Here is a 19,713-nt window from a genome sequence, read left to right as displayed (position 1 = left end):
ACCTCCTCTCCTGCCACCTTCATCTCTGCCTCTGCCCTGGGCCGGACACACACACACACACACACACACACACACACACACACACACACACACACACACACAATCACAGCCAGCATAAATAAGCACACGTGTGTATACACACACATGCTCAGCACGGGGACACAAATGCAAACAACGAGCATAGGTGTTTCAGGAGGTGAAGACGACCGAGGCCAGCAATGTCGGGGATGGTGACAGTAGGCACCATGTCCTGCCCTTGGGGCTCCCTGTTCACCTTCTCCACGAACTCTTCCGTATGTTCCCAAGGCAGCCTGAAGCCGCTTCCAGCGCAGCATGTTTGGTGGTTGTGAGACACTGAGTGGTGAATGTGGAAATTCACAGAAGATCCCAAAGTCAGCACACAGGTGCACTGGGACCCCGGAGAGGACAGCTTTTCAATGATAGGCCTTCCCTGGGTAAGGGGCGGGAGTGAAGTGCCCAGGCAATCTCAAACTCAGTGAGCAGCAGGAGGCCAGGGGATGAAAGGACCCACAAAGGATGATTCTGACAAAGATACTTAATACACACTGCCTCTAGTAGTATCACCTGGACTCTGGTGCTGCCACCTCAGCTGATTTGATGGAGACTTGCTTCACTCACGGACACACCAAGTCCCCAAATAAACAGTCTCATGAGGTCACCTGCTACAAGCACGACCCAAACTCAGGCTCCACAGCCAGTTTGCATGAGTCTGAGCATCCCCATTTGGGAAAGGACAGTGTCCCTGTAGTATCACATGAGTGTCCCTTCAGGGCCCACCTTCAGACCCCATCCCCACACGTTTCTGTCAGTTACTCTCATGGAAGAACCTTCCTGCCCAGGGTACTACTTCAGGCGATCATCCCACACATCTTGGCCGACAATCCGCTGGCAATACGAGCAAGGTGAGCCAGCAGCCAAGAATCCCAAAGTGAATTGCTAACTGTGTTCAGGCCCAAAGCAACCACACCTCAGCAATCCTGTTCGACTCTGAGCAGTTGTGACCTGACAACCAGCTGAGAAAGTTAAGGCTCCTGGTGTCCACGCTGCGGCTGGATGCTCCCCGTTCAAAGTCCCAGAACCAGTGGACAGGAGTGGAACAACGTGCCCTATGCCCTACAGAGAGACGGGAGATGGGTGTGGATCCCACAGGTCGACACTCCACAACCTTGCACACCAACACTCATCACCCCAGGAACCACGTTTCACAAGTGATGTCAAGGTAATTCTACTTAGTGGTCACTGTGTTCAAGAAGTAGGGGGGTCCTGAAAGGAAAATATCAACTTGCAGTGGGACGATGGATGGCTCCGCAACAGCACCTGTCAGGATAGGGAGCAGGGAAAAGGTTCCTGCGCCGCCTCCTCTTCCTGAGCAGCAGACTTCAAAGAGCAGCAGAAAGGATACAGCTACGGCCCAGAAGCAAGGGATGCCCCAGGTGATGGCGATCCTCCAAGCCAAGTCAGGCTTCCTCCTCTGATGGTTCCTGCACATGAACTGGAAGTAGGCCCTGCAGTTCTTCTTATGCTCAGAGCTCAGTTCCACCAGCAGGGCAGCCAGTGCCTGCAGCGCATCTTGCCCTGGAAGCTCAGTAGTGCTCATGCTCATGGTAAGGTCAGAGAAAGTATGCCTGGCACTTGGGAAGGATGGAAAGGCCCTTGTATCAGGGTGTTCAAAGGGCTGTGGGGTCACCCACTGTGGCTTCTGTGTCTGGGATTGCAACCTGTTCTGTGTCTCAGATCTTCTGCACTCTCACTGGTCACCCCCAGACACTTTATTCCTGCCTCTCCTTTCTGCCAGGCATCCTTGCTGTACCACTGTGATTCCACTCAGAACTTGCTCACTCAGTGAGATAACGGGGATCAGAAAGTATGTCTACATATGTTCTGTGGGTTTGTGTATGTGTGTGTGTCTGCACGCGCGCTTGTGTGTGTGACTCCCATATCTCAGTTATTTTTGGAATCATTCACCTTTACAACAATAACTGTCAGCTAAGGTGGCTCTCATGTACTGTCTCTGGTCATTTCTGACTCAGAGGCTAATCCTCCTCAGATGCAGGCCTGAAGGAGACACACAGAGTCATGGCTGCGACACTTACAGGTGTGGCCCTGCCCGGACTCTACTCAGCTGTGCCTGTGGAGCCTGCCAATTGCCCAGTACCACACTTCCTTCAGGGTCCACCATTCTGCCCCCTCGCCTCCACCCCTCCTCCTGCTCCTGCCTCTGCACCTCCCCCTCCTCCTGAGCACTGGACCACAACGAGTAGCAGAAAGGATACCACGTTGGCCCAGAAGCCAGGGATGCCCTGGATGTTGGCACTCTTCTGAGCCAAGTCACGCTTCCTCCTCTCATGACTCTTGCACATGAACCAAACGTAGGCCCTGCAGGTTTTCTCAGGCTTAGAGCTAAGTTCCACTTACAAGGTCGCCAGTGCCTGCATCACATCTAGTGCCGGGAGCTCACTCGGGCCTCCAGGCCTTTCCTGGCACTGCTCCTCCAATGTCTTCTCCTCCAGCTCCAGGGAGGACCCCTGTTTCTGTCATTCATCTGGCACAACCTCCACATCCTCAGTGATGTCCTCTGCAAGCAGCTGGAAACCCCGTCTGATCCCTGCCACGACTCCGTCCACCTGGGCCTCGCTGTCCTCTCCTGCCTCCACTCTGAAGAGGGTGGCATCTTCGCCTGGTGTGGCCACTGGTGGCTGCAACGTCCCAGCCATGCACAGCATCACCAGGACAGGCTGTTGCTGGCCAGATGCTAGGGAAGTAGGGAAAAACCCCACCATTTGCCACGTTGATCTCCATTGTTCACGGACACCAAATGGGAAAGGGGACGGAATGAATCAAATTCCCCTTTTGATCACTCAACAGGAGGTCCTAGTCACCAGGTCTCATTCATGTTCCTCAAAAAGAAAGCTTGTACTTCAGCATATAGACAAGTTTCCTCTCAGCGATGTTACTGTGTACACGCATATTTTTGTGCACATGTGCACGTAGAAATTTTAGTGCTTACCAAAATTCAAGGTCCTGGAAAGAAAGCTTGTACTTCTGCATATGGACAGGTTTCCTCTCAGCGATGTTACTGTGTACACGCATATACTTGTGCACATGTGCACGTAGAAATTTGAGTGCTTACCAAAATTCAGTGTCCTGGGAAGGAAAGCTTGTACTTCTGCATATGGACAGGTTTTGTCTCAGCGATGTAACTGTATTCACCCATCTATTTGTGCACATGTGTGTGTAGAAATTTGAGTGCTTACCAAAATTAATGTTCCTGGAAAAGAAAGCTTGTACTTCTGCATATGGCAAGTTTCCTCTCAGGGATGTTACTGAGTACACGTGCATGTTTGTGCACATGTGCATGCAGAAATTTGAGTGCTTATTAAAATTCAAGTTCCTGGAAAAGAAAGCTTGTACTTCTGCATATGGACAGGTTACCCCTCAGCGATCTTACTGTGTACACGCATATATTTGTGCACATGTGCACATAGAAATTTGAGTGCTTACCAAAATTAATGTTCCTGAAAAGAAAGCTTGTACTTCTGCATATGGACAAGTTTCCTCTCAGGGATGTTACTGAGTACACGTGCATGCTTGTGCACATGTGCGTGCAGAAATTTGAGTGCTTACCAAAATTTATGTTCCTGGAAAAGCATGCTTGTACTTCTGCATATGGACAGGTTTCCTCTCAGCGATGTAACTGTATTCACCAATATATTTGTGCACATGTGTGTGTAGAAATTTGAGCGCTTACCAAAATTCACATTCCTGGAAAAGAAAGCTGTACTTCTGCATATGGACAGGTTTCCCCTCAGCGATGTTACTGTGTACACATGTATGTTTCTGCACATGTGCGTGTAGAAATCCCTGCCAGTTCACTTGTGAGTATGAACTACTGCAACTGACCTAGCCAGGTGATAGAAGTTGGACAGCGAAACCATGAAGTTCTTAGGGAACGGTACAGAGTCTCTGGCCAGCAGAAGCACTGAAGCCAGGGAATCGCTCCCCGTTTGCTCACTGAGCAAACACATTCTAAGTGGAATCACAGTCGTGCACCTAGGATGCTTGGCAGAAAGGAGAGGCAGGAGGAGAGAGCCTGGGGAGTGTGAAGACGAAAGTCCACTACATCTGCAGTTTATGAAAAGTAGAAAATGTACCTAATGAGCTGGGAGGACAAACTGTACTTAATTAATTGAGTTATCTAAGAGGATTTCCATCCAAACAGCCAAAAGTACTTCCTGGTTTTTTCTTGCTGCCTGTAGTAAAACATGAAGGGATTTTTTTTTCTTTAATGTTTAATATAAAGATTATTAAAACAGGGGACAAAACTTGCTGATTTGGGAATTTTCCAGTCTTTTAAGATGACAGAAGTTGTTAAAATTAATGACTCTCAAGCAAGATCATATCCAGGGCATTGAGATTAGGTGGTCTAAATACAACATTTTACACCACCGATAGGCCAGTTCTTCTTATTATTTTTTATAAACAAAGGTGTTCTAAAGACGAGTGTGACTGTAAAATTCTTTGTTAAGCCTCAGAATTTAGTCAGGCCAATAGCCTCCAAAGAGTTTAGGGGTGTCACTCAGAGATCCTTTCAGTCACACAATAAGACTTCTACCAAAGTTCAGGGTGTTATCCCTCAGCTATCTCAGCAGAAAACCAAGACAGAGTAAGCCTTATTATGAAGACATGTGTGACTGTCGCTTTGGAGTGGGGTGCTTTGCCTTGAACACCAGTAAGAGTATCAGGAGACACACCAAGGTTTTAAGATAACATATTTAAGTTCAGCTCGGACTGAAAGGACCAGCAATAGTACAAAATAGGAGCTCTGGACTTCTACCTTCTACAAGCAGGAAGCAGGCTAGGGACACTGTTTCATGTAACCATATACTAGCCACCTTTCATGCAATGGCATCATGTCAGCGGGTAGAATGAAAAAATCAGAGACGGAAGCCTAGGAAGTGTCCAGGCCTTAAATACTAATCAAAGGACTGCCCGCAAGAACCCATGGGATTTCAGAACTGCTACTATTGACTCCCATCTCCCCCCCCCTTTCTGGAACAGGAGTGTCTATGAAGGTTATCTATGCCTGAACCACCACTGTATGTTGGCTGTGAAAGGGAGCAGATTAACTCATCTCTTTTGTTCACACATCCTCAGGTCTAGAGGAACTACACTTCTATAATTTGAACTGATGTGTTGCAGACTTGAGAGGCTCTTGGACTGCAAGGAGATCAAACCAGTCAATCCTAAAGTAAATCTCTCCTGCATATTCATTCGAAGGACTGATGCTGAAGCTGAAGCTCCAATACTTGGGCTATGTGATGGGAATAGCCGTCTCATTGGAAAAGACCGTGATGCGGAAAAAGATGAAGGTAGGAGAAGGGGACAGCAGAGGATGGGATTGTTGGATAGCATCATCGACTCAATGGACTTGAGTTTGAGCAAGCTCCTGGAGTTGATGGACAGGGAAGCCTGCAGCGCTGCAGCCCATGGGGTCGCCAAGAATACGACACAACTGAGCAACAGAACACGAGATACTGTACACGTGGACCCTGATCCATAGCTGGACCTGACTTAGATGACAAGGTCCTGAACTTCAAGTTAATGCTGTAACAGATAAATTGTTTAAAAGCATTGGCAGGAAAAGGCATTTTGGACATACACGTATGTGAACAATTTCTGGCCATGTGTGTACCACGTGGTTTTAAATTATGTCCACGGTTCCTTCCTCTGCCCCTTCACATGTGTGGTGGGCTTAGTGGCTCACTTCTCATGTTAGAATACTGTAGAAACGAACAATGAAGCGTCTGAGACTAGGTCATAAAAGGCACTGCAGCCTCCTTGATCATCCTCTTGGATCACTCACTCTAGAAGCCAGCTTAGTCATATCTCCAGAGCACTCAGGTAGCCCTTTAGAGAGGCCCATGTGAAAGAACCGAGGCTTTCTCCCAACAGCCAGCAAGCAAACCGGTTTCATCAGCTATGTGAGTAAGCCATCTTGGAAGGAAATCCACCAGCGCATGTCAAGGCTTCAGAGGATGGCAATCTCATGAGACACTGAGCCACAACACTCAGCTGAATTACTCCTGGATTCCCAACTTTCAGCAGCAGTATGAAATAATATTGTTTTAAGCTGCTAGTTTTGGCTAACTGCTTATGCAGCACTAGTTCATTAATGCACTGCCATGTTTGGGCAATGTCTTTATTCAGGGCTGCCTGTCCATCTAGTCCAATCTAATCCAGAATCTGCTACTTCAGTTTAGAAAACATAGCCCACCCTTGATCTGACCACCCTCAGTATCCGATCAAATATCATTTCACTCACCGGAATATCTTATCAGCCTTGCCTAGCCTCAGCAATGATCCTCTCAGTTGAGCCAGAGTCCACCCTCACCCTTATAGTCCTCATTTTAATAAGTTTCCATCCACTGACACCCATTCTGTTATTGTTGTCCATTGCTTTTCAGTCTCCCATCTCTGTCTGCAATCCCATGGGCCCACCCTGTTCCTTAGCTATAAATCCCAGCTGCACCCCTCCTGGAGTCACACATAAGCTCAATCTCTCTCCCATGTTATAATACGCCACTGTAGTACTCTTACCTTGAATAAAGTTTTTCTTGCCACCTTTCGTAAGTGTTATGAGTACTCTTTGAACATTCCCAAGTTCTGTTAGTAAGGATTACTCTCAAAGGAATCTAGTTTTATATCTTTATTCTTTATACTATATTCATTCGGGGGAACAAATTTCTAGCATTAAAACATTTCATGTTTTTACCATACAAACAGAAAATATCTTTGAAAATACATTTACATATCTTAAAACATGTAGTAATCTGAAAAGGATGCGTATATAGACATGTCAGTGTATATACACACATGCCCTCAGAGCTCCAAGGAAAACTTAATTCTCAGTAAACAATAAATGAAAACATTCAGCCTGAAAATCGTGAACTCTTTGGAATCAACTTGCCAAAAATCTTAGACAATGAAATTTTAATTAAAAAACATGGATACATAAAAATATTTGGGATTCAGACAAAATTGCTAAATAAAGATAGGTCAACCCCTAAATCATCTATGGAAAAAAAAAGAAAAGAAATCCTCAGTATCATGTAATAACCTATCATGGAAAAGGACCTACAAAAGAATAGATACGTATCTGCATAACTAAATCACTCTGATATACATCTGAAATTCAACATTGTAAATCTAATATATTTACAGGAAAAAAATTGTGAAGAAACTTCTAAAATGCAAAGGTATAAAGAAAAAAAATCCTAAAGAATGTAGGAAGTATCTATGAATTGAAACAAAAATAGAAAACAAAAATAAAGCTTGTTGGGATAAGACGACAAGAGCTGCTTCTTGGAAAAAGAAAATCAGAAACATTGATACAACTGTGGCAAATCTAATAAGGGGACAGGGAGGTTAATTCCAATACTAGAAATGAGGAACGAAATGGGATTCTGAGAGGATAACATTCAACTCTGTGTGGAATTCCTTTTGTTTCAGGAAAGGTCCAGTCAAGCAACAACCTGGGGAAAGAAAGGGAAGGAAAGAAAGAGGAAGAGAGACAAGGGAAGAAAGCACGAAAAAGAAAGGAGAGGAGAAAGAAGGAACAGTAAGTGTCTCAACAAATGTTGTAAACTATCCAATAAAACAATTCTCTTCAAGATCTAAAAGCAGAAACGGAAATTTATTAAGCCAGATACTCATTGCTTTTGATGGTACTCAGAACAAGAAAGCCCACTTAGACATCACTGTTTAGAACTGGCCAACACAATACGATTATTTAAAAAAAATAAAAATATGCCATGTTATTTGTAAAAAGACAGCAGAAATAATTTTTAAAACATTATTTCTACAAATACTAATTTTACTTACAATGTTTTGGCAACATTAATAAAATAAATTTTACCTGAAAGAACAAGCAAGGCAGACAAGGAAATTCACAAAGGGCAGTAACAAAATAATAATCTTGACACATCTTCAATAATTTGTAAAGAAAACAAAGTGTCATTGTGTGAACAAAATATAGAGGTATCAAAAGAAAAACAGAGGAAGCTCCTGAAAGAATTCAACTCACTATTAACTATCTTTGATTTGCAGGCACAGAAACTGACTCAAGTTAATTCTAAGAAGCAAAGCCCTGATGTTATTATCTCTTCTCTTTTTCATTTTTCTTTCTTTTTTTTTTTTTGTGAAAATTTAGGAAATTTAGGCTGGAGCGGGAAGAAGAGGATAGAGACTTCAAGTGCCTTTAAGGAGGAGGAGGAAAGAGAGCGGGTTGGAGATTTGATTGTGTTATTTGAACAGCATTGGTGAAGCTCAAACAAGGGAGCCATGCAGGCCTACGGGAAGAGTATTTCCAGAAGAACAACACTTGCAGTCTGGATCGGCAAGAAACGGAATTTGATGGAGGAAAACCAAGGCCTGTGTTGTCAAAAAGAGTACATTAGTGGGGAAAATAGTACAGTAGAAGACAGAGAATGGAAGAGAGGAAGCAGTCAGGGACCATATTGTGGGAACCTTTTAATTTGGCAATAAATACAACTTGTAGTCCTTAGGAGCATACTTCACAGCAACTAACAGCAACAGTGTTGATAATACTAAGCAACAGTAAAAACACGTAACTAAAACATTTCGTATTTTTTACTATAGAAATCGAAGAAAGCAGATACATATGCAATAGTCTGCATATTTATTTATACAGAGAGTTTTCACCTGAGACCAGAACACACACACACTCTTTATACAACTAAAAGTGGTTTCAGCTGACACTTAGCAAAGTGCTTTGGCCCAAATAAACTAACCAGAAAGGCCTAGTAAAATATTCAAAGTGAAAATATATCAATCAAGCTTTGAATAAATAAACACAATTTATTTGAGTTTGAATTTATACTCACGAAATTACCTAAAATGGAGACAACAGATTCACTGCAGCTTCATCATCTGTAGTCCTTCCTTTTCAGTTCTGAGAAGGATGCTAACCGCTTGGTGATGATCTCTTTCCAGCATTTTGTGAAAGCTTAGAGGACTTAAAGAAATTGAGGACTGGGGAGAGTGGGGAGAGACAAAGAGGAGGAGAAAGGAAGAGGAAACGGAGAGATTGCTCCTGGCATAGGTCTACAGACAGGATCCCAGCTTCCTGGAATGGTGCACAGAGATTGCTAGGTATCCGTGCCAGAAGTGGAGAAGGGGTGACATTCACCTCCAGGAGGAGACTCAACTTCAAGAACCTAGAGGCAGCCAAGTGCGCTGATGTTCAGGCACCAATACTTAGAGGGTACCCCACAGGTCTGTGAAAGAGCCCTTGGAGACCGCAAGAAAGAAGGTTTCCACAAGTATAATCACAGATTAGATGGTTGGATACATTAGAGGAAGGGTAACTCTATGACCTGATAATTACTGAAATACATGAGACAATTCTTGCACATCAGACTGTGTCAAGAAAGACGGAAACTCAATCAGTTTGATACAATGGGAAATTACACACGCAAAGAATTAGCTGTTAACTGTACTACATTTGTGTCCAAGGCAAGATAAGATACAGAACCGAAATCTTCACACGGTCAACTCGGGTAAGACACATGTAACTGGAAATTGGAAGGAAGAGTTCCAAAAAGGCTTTAATCACCCTGGACTATTTTTGTCCACTATATTTACGATTCTTGGACAACTCCATTGTAGCTTAAGGGTAAGAGAACTCAATTTAGCCCAATTCAAAAGCTGAACAGATTTCCTCTGTTTGATCCTTTTCAGCTACAACTATGGGTCCAGCGCAAATCAAAGTGGACGTCAAGGCTCTTTTTCCTTTGGGAATTTTAACTTGCTTTGCTACTGTGTCTGACACAGATATGCCAACCTCACTGTGACTACAGGCCAGCCAAATGGGAAAGGGGACAGAATGAATCAAATCCCCCTTTTGCTCACTCAACAGGAGGTCCACAGGCACCAGGTCTCATTCTATTAACTATCTCTGCTTCTCCAACTGCAGTCAGTGCTACACAGGGCCTGCTTCATGCTTGCCAGGGTCTCTCACCAAACACAGGCATTTTAGCAGCTGGCATCCTTGAGATGTCCCTGGGCTAGGTGAAAGCACTCTGAGACAGTGTTCCTTCTCCCTTGGCTCTGTGCCTGCAGTGAATGTATGCCTCTTCCTCAGCTGGGACAAGAAGCCACAGCTCTTCACTGATTAAATCCCGTGTCTGGTCCAAACTCACATCGTAGCTTCTCCATCAACCTCCACTGCACGCTTTCAGAGCCAGGTTATCTTAGATCAGCCCAAGAGGCACTTCAGAGAGTGACATTCAAGTCTGGCTATATAGCTGATACTGAGATCTGCAAGGCATGAAAACACTTCAAAATTACGTTGCTAAAACACTCTACAGATTATATGTATAGGAGAGCTTTCGAACTTACAAGTAACATCAAATACCAAAATAGGTTCTTACTTTTCCTTTCTCCACTTCTCTCATTCTCTCTCTCTCACACACACATGCACACATCCTTTTTACATGTTAAGACAATTACACGAAAAACAGATCATAGATTTTTAAATAGCAGCTCAATATGAAGTTCAAACAAAACTGTACTTCCTCTATTTAAAACAAAATCACATAAATTACCCATCGGTTTCCCTATATTTGATATTATTGAATAATGCTATAAGTTGATCTTTTTGTTTTTAATGGGGTTTTTAACTTTGACTGAAATACTTGCTTCAGACTTAATGAAGGCAGAATTAACTATTATTTTTCTTTTTTTGACCTCCTCCTTTTAGATTTGGGGGGTGATGATTCAAAATCAGATGTGTTCACAGTAATGGATGCAACTTCCACCAATCCTGGCTGAAGGGGTTCCAGTGATACCTGAATAACAATTTTTGTTTCAGGAGACAATCCTTCTAGCTGCTTAGGCTTCTTAAACATTTGATGACACTGGGTCTTGTGCTCCCTCTCCTCTTTGGAAGTTAAAAACTGTAGCCGACATTTGGAACACTGGTGAAAACTCTTTTCCCAGTGCCCTCGATGATGATGTCTGTATGCTGTTGCAGTTTGAAAAATTTTGAGACAAAACGGGCAAAGTAATTTCTTAGTGTTACCATGGTATGCTCTGAAATGTGCATCCACATCTGCAAAAAATGATGATCTGTAACTGCAAACCTGGCATACATAGGGCATTTCACCAGGCTTATGATTGTCTTTCATGTGCTCTAAGAGAACCTGATCTGTCTCAAAGGACAACTCACAGATGTGACAGACTGCGGAGGGCTCCTGGGCCGTGTGGACACTTTCAATGTGACACTGCAGCTGGAAAGGAGTAGGAAACTGGCGGAGGCAGTGCTGGCAGGTGGTGTGGGTTTTCCAGCTGTCACCTCTCTGCCACTCAAGTTCCAAATGGTGCTTCATGTGATTCATAAACTTGACATTTTTTAGAACTTTCAAGCAGCTGAGGCATTTAAACGCCGTGTGGGTCTTCGCTTCTGGCTGCCCAACTCCTCCATGCTCCCCATAGTAGAAGTCACGAAGTAACACAATCAGATTTCCTTCTGTGGGATCACCAATTTTGTTTGGACTTGCCAAACTTGGAAAATCAGTTTTTGTCTGTCCACTTTCCCCTAAAGGTCTTACAGGCTTGCAATGAACACTGTCCTTTGGAAAAGTTGTTGGACAAGGTTCTCCATTCTGAACATGGCCTAGTGAGGTATGGACACGGTCTGGTGTGCTTTGCTGAGTGGTCTCTGTATGAAAAAAACCTGACGGGGAGAAACCTAAAGAATGTTCCCCTACAATGCCATCACTGAGTTTAGGCCTTCTGGGATTTCTGCGATTTGTTTCACAAGGGGAAACTCGCTTTGATACATGAGGACTTTTATTCACATCTCCTGCAGAAACTGCTGTTTCTACTGGATGCTGCAATGACCTTGTGAAGGTAATCAAAGAAGAACATAACTCCTTCGAAAAGCAATCAGGCACTATTTGTGGTGAAAGATTTTTATAATCAGCTTGAGACGGAGGTTCAATAATAATAGGACTACCTGTTGATCCTGAGTCAGAGTCAGACACTGGCAAGACAGTCTTTGCTTCTGATGTAGGAGTCACATGACTAACAGGCTGTAATCTGTGAGCGTTACCTCTCCTGAAGTGACCACACCTTTTTCTCCTTGAATAAGAACCTGGGGTATCTCTGTTCAGTATGTTTGAAACGACTGGTTTTGAAGCTGAGCTCATCCCAACAAAGATCACGTCAGCATCTTCATTTCCATGTTCCACTCCAACCAAGATCACTTCATCATCATCATCATCATCTACTTGTTTCGTCTCTCCCTCCCTTTTCCGTACTTCTGGCTCTTGTTCTTCTTCACATAACATACGTGGGAGTTCCATATTTTTAATACTTTTTTATTCTTAGAGGGTGCGGCCACAAGTCCCAGTGCTTCCTTTATACAAACTGCCACCTAAGTGTAAACATACTACAGATTAGTTAAGTACAGAAAAATGGGCTATTTGATTATCTCCAAAACTCTAGAGTACTTATACACACCCTTATCTTACAGACAAAGACACTGAGTGTCAACCAGACTCAATGACAGCTGAAAAAACTACGCCTACAAGTCTCCATGGCTCTAGAATCATAGCTTTGTCGCATGTTCACTTTAACCTCTTCTACTTAAAAAAGAGGAAAAATTAAAAAAACCCGCCACACTGATCATTAGGTGAAATCACATGTAAAGGATGAGTATTTTTACAAAAGCATTGTTCTACAGCGTTTCGAAGCATGGACTTTGGAGTCATAGGAGATTAAGTTGGAATTCTAACTTAACCACACACCAGTTGCGTCTTCTTGGGCAAATTTGTAACTTTTAAATGTGTTTCTGTATCTTAAAGACAAACATGCTTATTTCTTAGACTTAAGGTTAACAGCTTTTTTAAAAGGCATCAGCTATTCAATGGCATCTTGTTTCGTAGTAAAAACGGAAGAAAATGGATCTTAAATGCACATTACAACCGATTCACAAATTCTAATTTCATAAATGTTAACAAACAAAATAGGTAGCAAATTCAAAGTATAATCTATCTATACCTAGTTATCAGACAGCATAATTCAATGTCAAGCACTTAACACAGGCCTAGGAAAAGGAGAATGGGCTCTCTTTGATAATCTCACCCCAATTCCACACTGATATATCCTAAATTTCTCCCTCTAATCCTGGCAAAACTTCAATCCAACAATGCTTCATCCTTTATGCCACATGTCTCTTCCCCACATAGCAGGCAAAGTGATGCCATTCCTTCTCTCATACCAATATCAGACAGAGATATCACTCACACACACACACACACACACACACACACACACACACACACACACACACACACACACCTGATATCCCTCATGAATACAGGTGAAAGAGTCCAAAACAAAATACTGGCAAACAAATTTCAACAGCATATAAACAAGACTGTATACCATGATCACATGGGATTTAGGGAGGTATGCAAAGTTGGTTCATGATAGGAAAGTCACCAACATTATGCCATTTTAAAACAATAAAACAAATAACACATCTGCCTGAAGAAAAAGCATTTCCTTGAATCTAGCACCTTTTCATAACCAGGGTTAAAAGAACACTTAATAATTAAGAACAGAAGAGAACTTTCTCAATCAAAGGGCACCTGTAAATAGACCCACAGCTAACATCATACTTAAGAATGAAAAACTGAAAGCTTTCCCTCTAAGACTGGGAACAACACAAGGAAGTCTATTACACACTTTGGCTCAACATTATACTGGCAGTTTTACAACCAGAGCAATCAGGTAACAAAAGAGAATTGTTGCTGTAGTTTAAAAAAAAAAAACACAATGAAAAAACAAAAAACCGCCTTCAGAATGGAAAGTAAAAATCAAAGTATATTGGAGATAACATACATTTGTATATAGAAAATCTTGAAGAAAACCCAAGTATTAGAATTAATATAAAGCTTGCAGAATAGAAGACAAATATTTTAAAAGTCAACCACATTTTACACTGTAGCAACAAATGTTGTTGAGTAAATACTTGAATCTACACTAGCATTCAAAAGAATACTTAGGAAGTCAGAAAGAGGAAGACAATATATTCTTTTGAATGGCTGAGTAACACTCCATTGTGTATATGTACCACAGCTTTCTGATCCATTTATCTGTTGGTGGACATCTAGGTTGTTCCATGTCCTGGCTATTATAAACAGTGCTGCGATGAACACTGGGGTACATGTGTCTCTTTCAATTCTGGTTTCCTCAGTGTGTATGCCCAGCGGTGGGATTGCTGGGTCATATGGCAGTTCTATTTGCCATTTTTTAAGGAATCTCCACAATGTTCTCCATAGTGGCTGCACTAGATTGCATTCCCACCAACAGTGTAAGAGGGTTCCCTTTTCTCCACACCCTCTCCAGCATTTATTGCTTGCAGACTTTATAGGAGTCAATTCTAATGAGACGGATGAAACTGGAGCCGATTATACACAGTGAAGTGAGCCAGAAAGAAAAACACCAATACAGTATACTAACACATATATATGGAATTTAGAAAGATGGTAATGATAACCCTGCATGAGAGACAGCAGAAGAGACACAGATGTATAGAACAGATTTTTGGACTCTGAGGGAGCGGGAGAGGGTGGGATAATTTGGGAGTTAATAGCACTGAAACATGTACACTATCATGTAAGGTAGTCGCCAGTCTATGTTTGATGCAGGATACAGGATGTTTGGGGCTGGTGCACAGGGATGATCCAGAGAGATGATATGGGGTGGGAGGTGGGAGGGGGGTCAGGATTGGGAACTTATGTACACCTGTGGTGGATTCATGTCAATGTATGGCAAAACCAACACAGTGTTGTAAAATAAAATAAAGTACAAATAAAAATAATAAAAAGGAGAGAAAGACAAATATCATATGGTATCACTTACATGGACTCTAAAATATGACACAAATGAACTTATCTATGAAACAGAAACAGACTCACAGACATAGAGAGCACACTATGTGATTCCCCAGAGGGGAAAGTTGGGGTAGGCACAGATTGGGAGCTGGTGATTAGCAGATGCAAACTATAATATATACAAGAGAGAAATAACAGCGTACTGTATATCACAAGGAACTATATTCATAATTTGTGATAAACAATCATGGAACAGGGTATGAAAAAATTGTATGTGCATATGTGTGTGTTTACATATGAAGGAAAGGAAAGGACAACTGTTGGCAAGCACATACAGAAACTGGATCCTTGTGTGTTATAGATAGATTTTAAAATGGTGCACCTGCTACAGAAAACAGTTTAAAGGCTCCTCAAAAAACTAAAAACTAGACCTGATACATGATTCAGCAGTTCCACTTCCAGATATAAAATCAAAAGAAGTTAACATGGGTCTTGGGATATCTGCAGAGCCGTGCTCACAGCAGCACGAAGCACAACAACTAAGAGGTGGAAGCATCGAAATGTCCATCAAATGTGATATATACACACAATGAAATATTATTTAGCCATATAGAGAAAATTCTGTCACATGCTACAACATGCATGATCATTTCAGACATCAAGCCAAATGCAATAAGCCAGTCGTACAAAAAGACAAATACTGTAAGTTTCTACTTGCATGAAATAGCTAACACAGTCAAGCAATAGAAAGGAAACAAAAAAGAACGATGGAGTCCATGGTCTAGGTCAACGGGCAAGAAAAGAGGAGTTGCTGTTTAATGGGACAGGTGATGGGTACAGAGTTTCGATTTTGCAAGCTGTAAAGGTGTAGAGATCTGTTTCATAACAATGTGATAAGGAATTCTCTGGTAGTTCAGAGGTTAGGACTCCGCAGTGTCCTATCAGGGGCCTGGGTATGATCCTCAACCAGGGAACTGTCATTCAAGCTGCACAACACAGCTAAAACAATGACAACAACAACAAATCAACACTGTGACTACGTGTGTGTATATGTCTTAGTCACTCAGTTGTGCCCAACGTTGCATCCCCAGGGACTAAAGCTCACCACGTTCCCTTCTCCATCAGATTTGCAGTGGGTTGCCATTTCTTTCTCCAAAAGGCTGATGAAAGTGTGCAAAATACTTAGCATGCAAAAATGGGTAAAATGGTAAAAATTTAAGTTAGATGTTTTCTACAACAATTAAAAACAGAAAAGCATATAATAACCAGGAAAAGAATTTGAATAGACATTTCCGACTCTTTGCAACCCCATGGACTGTAGTCTACCAGGCTCCTCCATTCATGGGATTTTCCAGGCAAGAGTGCTGGAGTGGATTACCATTTCCTTCTCAAGGCGATCTTCCCCACCCAGGAATTGATCCCAGGTCTCCTACCTTGCAGGCAGACACTTTCCCTTCTGAGCCACCAGGGAAGCCCTGAGCAAAATGTCAATCAGTCTCACTGAGATACTACTTCACACCCAGACTACTTCACAGCCAATCAAAAGGACGAATAATAACAAGTGCTGCAGAGGATGTGGAGAAAAGGAATCTTCATGATATTGTTGAGGTAATTGCTGTAAAATGGTACAACCACTCTTGCAAAAGTGGTTGGTCAGTACCTCAAAAATTAAATGTAGAGTAGAGATATGATCCAGGAATTTCCCTCTTTTGTATATATGCACCAACACTGAAAATGTTCAGTCCATGCAAAATCAGTGTTCACAGCAACATTACTCGCAATAGCCACAAAGAGTACACCATCCACGTATTATCCATTCATTGACGAATGGATAAACAAACTGTAGTATATGCTCAAAATGGACTGCATGGAAGCCATTTACCATATTCATATACCATATTCAGCCATAAAAATAAAACAAAAACATTCACTGCTATACAAGCATGAACACGATGAATCTTGAAAGTACACAAACGAGGGGACTTTCCTGGCTATTCAGGGTTTAAGACTCTCCACAGGTGCCATCCCTGGGCTGGGAACTAAGATCCCACATGCCACATAGCTAAATAAATAAATACTTAAAAAGAAAATACGACATCTGAATAAAGCCAGACACAAAGGTCACACATTGTATGTGGGAGAACTGTAGGTGGAAGACAAGCAGGAAAGAGAAGCACTCTGTAATCCAAGTGAAACTTTTTTTTCAGGGAGGAGGAAATGAACTACTCTGATAAACGCTGCCAACAAATTAAATAAAATAACAATTAAAAATTCACCACTGAGTTAAACATTTGAATTTACCTGTGGCCTTGACAAGAGTGGCTTTAAGGGAAAATGAGAGAACTTGAGATAACAAAGTCTAGGAACAACTCTGCAGAGTTCTATAACAAGCAAATATGAAATAAAAGCAGCAGAAGCAGGAGGTGTCACCAAAAGATGGATTTTTAACGACAGGTCACGTTATAGTCAGTCTGTTTGCTGATGGGAACCATCCAGAGAAACAGAAACCTTAATCCAGGAGGACAAAGAGGAGACTTGCTAGAATATCAAGAAATGAGTAGGTCTAGAAATGAGCAGATTAAGAATTGAGTACATCAAACCACAAGAGCACACAAGCTGGAGAAGGCAATGGAAACCCACACAAGTACTCTTCCCTGGAATATCCCACAGATGGAGGAGCCTGGTAGGCCGCAGTCCATGGGGTTTCGAAGGGTTGGACACGACTGGGCGACTTCACTCTCATGCACTGGAGAAGGAAATGACAACCCACACCAGCGTTCTTGCCTGGAGAATCCCAGAAAAGGGGGAGCCTTGTGTGTGGCTGTCCATGAGACTGCAGAGTCAGACACGACTGAAGCGGCTTAGCAGCAGTAGCAGCACCCAAGAAGGGTACAGAAGCCAAATAATTTGCTCACATTGACAGAGCTGAGATAATATTAAAAAAAGGCTGGCATAGTGGATTAATGGGTATGGTAACCAGCCTTCAACCGAATTCAATCTCCTGATATTCCCACCCCTGTGTAGTTCTCTCTCAATCTATCACAGGGTAGACCTGTGAGACTAAGCAAATACACAAGTGAAGATGTGTAACATCTCAAAAAAACCCTGCACTTTATCATGGGTGCAAGCACTTTCCTGAATCACTCATTCTGAGTAAAGACAGCAGCCTCCACAAGAGAAGCCCCTTGGAGAGGCCCACAGAAGGAGGAACTGAGGCTTCAAGAGTACAGACAAGTGAGAGAGCTTAGATTCAACAAGCTAAGTCTTCAGAGGTTGCCAAGCCAGACAAAAGCTTGACTACTACCTCAGGAGAGATTCTAGGCCAAGAGATAACAAGTGGTAAGTTCTTTCAAACTATTCCATTTTGAGATCATATGTACAACACAAACATTTCAAGTTCTAATACCATTCACATCATACTTACACACAGAACAGTTCTCCTATAAATATAGCAAAAATCAAAACACACACACACACACCCTATCCAAAGCACCGAAACACAGGAGTTGCCTGGCAGTCCAGTGGTTTGGTTAGGACTCAGCCCTCTCACTGCCAGGATGTGTGTTCGATCCCTGGCTGGGGAACTAATATCCTATGAAGCCACATGTTGTCACCAAAACAAAACATGCGGTGAAGTTCAAAGCTGTACCAGCAAGATAAGTATACAACACAGCTGTAGGCACAAGTGGCTGGGCATAGAGATTCCTATGATCTTGTTTACTCGCATGAAATGAACTCAGATGGTGCCTCACCCCCATCCAGTAGAGTTCACTTACTTAATGAAGAAAAGCCCTTAAGGGTACAGAAATGAGCAAGTAATCTCACGTGAACATGTTAAATCACAGGATATTTTCTCTGAATGAACCACTGGATTCATTCATTCATTTGGCCATGCTGTTTGGCTTGTGGGGTCCCAGTTCCCTGACCAGAGACTGAATCCAGACTACTGAAGTGAAAGCCCAAAATCCTAATCACCAGGCCACCAGGGAACCCCACACCTGCATTGCTTTGCTTTGCTAGCTAAAACCTTAGGATATGTGCATTGCCCCATTTTAGCCTCACCAAGTGGTAGGAGTCAGCCCTACACAGCTTAAGACCCATGGTGCTCTTACTTTTTTTCTTTCAAGAAGGCAGGAGAAAGCAAGTCACCCTGCCTGTTTTTAAGCTTGCCACTCAGAAAGCTGCAAACCTGAAACCATGATGGCCCTGAAGTCAGCACCCGCAATCAGGGTCACGTAATCCCCAATCAGGAATACACTCTCTCAACAGCAACGTGTTAGCCGTCGAATGAAAGGAGAAAAACACAAAGTAAGAAAGCCACAACTTTGTCCCTTGTTGTAAAGATGTCTGTCACCTTACCTCAGGGGCCCACTGAACTCCTGAACGCTTGAGACCTCCCAGGTAGCACACGGTCACATCCTGGGGACAAGCAGAGGAAACGGCCAGGGTGAGTCCCCTGTTCTGGGAACATTCTATCCCCCCAGGCCCTACCTGGTCCTACCCTACGGATGCTGACCAGGCGTCTCACACTCAACCAGACCAAGTGATTGAACTCCTTTGCCCTGAGCTTCTTCCTCCCACCTCCCTTCTCTCAGTAACAAACAAACAAATACCTCATCTGCCAACTTCCGAACCAAAGGCCTGAATCTCGGGGCCCCCAGGGACGGGGCAGCCCTGGAGTCTGAGGAGAGGCTGAGGAAACAGGAAAACGACCAAAGCACCAGGGCAGTGAAGAGGCCACTAGATCGATTTTTTTTCTTTTTTTTTT

The 19,713-nt window shown here is 42.8% G+C and overlaps 1 pseudogene; it reads right to left on the bottom strand.

Moving 5' to 3' along the window:
* Nucleotides 1–2,708, bottom strand: part of LOC132658954 (testis-specific Y-encoded protein 1-like) — a 56,924-nt pseudogene extending 54,216 nt beyond the window's left edge.
* Nucleotides 2,709–19,713: the final 17,005 nt, after the last annotated feature.

The sequence above is a fragment of the Ovis aries genome, chromosome Y (genome assembly GCF_016772045.2).
Source record: "Ovis aries strain OAR_USU_Benz2616 breed Rambouillet chromosome Y, ARS-UI_Ramb_v3.0, whole genome shotgun sequence".
NCBI lineage: Eukaryota > Metazoa > Chordata > Mammalia > Artiodactyla > Bovidae > Ovis > Ovis aries.
This window is presented reverse-complemented; position numbering and strand designations above follow the sequence as displayed.